At 37.9% G+C, this 2,056-nt stretch overlaps 1 long non-coding RNA gene across 1 annotated transcript; it reads left to right on the forward strand.

Moving 5' to 3' along the window:
- The first annotated feature begins 359 nt into the window (after nucleotides 1-359).
- On the forward strand, nucleotides 360-1,504 carry LOC110882984. The gene is made up of 3 exons (XR_002560319.1): nucleotides 360-485; nucleotides 1,012-1,077; nucleotides 1,466-1,504. It is a non-coding gene; the product is annotated as an uncharacterized LOC110882984 (long non-coding RNA).
- The last annotated feature ends 552 nt before the right edge of the window (nucleotides 1,505-2,056 follow it).

Here is a 2,056-nt window from a genome sequence, read left to right on the forward strand (position 1 = left end):
GGGTAAATACCGCTAGTGGTGAAAATTTACCCCATAAATAATAGAATCTAAATAAATAAACCTAGTATTAATTAAAAGTAGGTTAAATACTTTGAGAAAACAAAGTATAAAAGGCCCGAGTTAACGGGACTTAAAGTAAAAACGGGATGTGACTTCCCCGAACCCACCAAGTAACTAGGAATATCAACCTAGTTAGTTAAGTGTTGTTAAAATGCCAATGAAACTTGGTTAATAATACTTGTATAACTCTACAAAAGTTGAGGGACTAATAAGGTAAAAAAAGAGAAATGGTTTAATAAATAAAAATCAAAAACACCAAAAACACACACTTAAGTGTGTTCTGGGCGTGAGAATCACAGGAGCAAAAAAGGGCTCCTTCAAGCTAACCCTAAATCACTCAAAATCAGCCAATTTCAAGCAAGAAATCAAGAGCAAATCAAAAATCAAGCTGAAATTAGTGATCACCAAGCCTAGGGGATCCCAAGGTATGTCAAATTTCACTATTTAATTCCATCTCAGATTCTTGATGAACTTATGAAATCGAAATTCGAGCTTGCATGATTGATGTTTAGGTGAAACTAGGATGAATCCAAGTCTAGGAACAAACCCTAGTCGAAAAATTGATGAATTAAGATTGAAAAATAGGAATTTGATAACCACCCATATATGTGTAAGTGGGTTTTTATATCATTGTGATGGACACATGATTTAGTATCTTAAATTGCGAGAAAATTGATGTTATGATGCAAGATAGTGATATTGTTCATGAATATTAGACCAAGGGTTTGATTGTTGTGAATAAAACTTGGTTAAAATTAATTAGGAGCTAAATTGATGAAAGTATGAAAATCATGCCCACAAGGTGTTTGATAAATTGCCTAAGTGAAAACATAAAGTTATGGAAGTATGATAGAACTTGAAAAGAATCATATGCAATGATTCTTGACAAAATTGGAAGATATGGATGCTTTAAAGTGGTAATTAAATAATTAGCCGGGTTGTTCACTATAGGCGACTCGAGCGAGAAGGTAGGTAATAAAGCCGGGAGCGACACGCGGCATAAAGAGAAGATCTAAGGTACGTGGCTTGTCACCCCGTTACATTTATGTAGACAAGCTTAGTTTGAATATGTGTAATGTTGATATAACGAAAAAGGTTGTGTTTGGTATGTCATTGAAGTGATGGAATTCACTCGACAACCAAATGGGTCAAACTAATAGTTAAAATAAAAGTGATTAAAATGAAGACACCATTTGGTAAAAGTTATAATGGGTCGAACAATTTAAAAATATTGTTTTTAAGTAATAAGAACCATGGCGCAAACCGGAATAGGTTCAAGGGGCATGATGGTTGATACGTGCAAAATGCAACATATAAATTATATTAATTGTGGCATAAAACTAACCCTTTTTTTAGTACTAATGTTGGAAAAAAGTGTGTTTTTGTCTTCCTTTTGTATTTTCAGGACTAAATGAGCTCAAATTAACAAAAGAAGCAAAAAGACAGCAAAATCTAACATAAATACAAGAAAAGGGACAAAAGTGGATTGCCCGACCCCTCGACAGCATCCTCCCAAGCAAAACAGAGAAGGAAGAAGACTGAACACGCCCCGTGCTCAGCGAGCACGGGGCCGTGCCCAAGAAGCAGCAGAAAAGACAAACTAATAGAAGCTTCTATTGCCCACCACGGGGCCGTGCCCAGCGGACACGGGGGCGTGGTCAGAGTACTGCAGGCGCATTTATTGTAATTGCGAATTACAATTAATGAAGAGAGAGAGTGTCAGACGGACACGGGGCCGTGCCCAGGCCTCTGTTCAGCCTATAAATAGGAGTGCTTGGAGCCATTTCAACTCATCCCTTGGCACACCACCTCTCTCACACTTCACCCACCACCCACCACCACCATAACACCATCATCCACCACCATCATCCATTGTCCATCATAGAGTGTGTGAGTCGTCTCGGGATCCAAGATTGATCGTAAGAGTTCTTGACAATCAAAGGCCATGTTTGCCTAAGTCTCTTACATCACTTGGTGAGGACAAGTGTCTAATGTA

This window comes from Helianthus annuus, chromosome 10 (genome assembly GCF_002127325.2).
Source record: "Helianthus annuus cultivar XRQ/B chromosome 10, HanXRQr2.0-SUNRISE, whole genome shotgun sequence".
Lineage (NCBI taxonomy): Eukaryota > Viridiplantae > Streptophyta > Magnoliopsida > Asterales > Asteraceae > Helianthus > Helianthus annuus.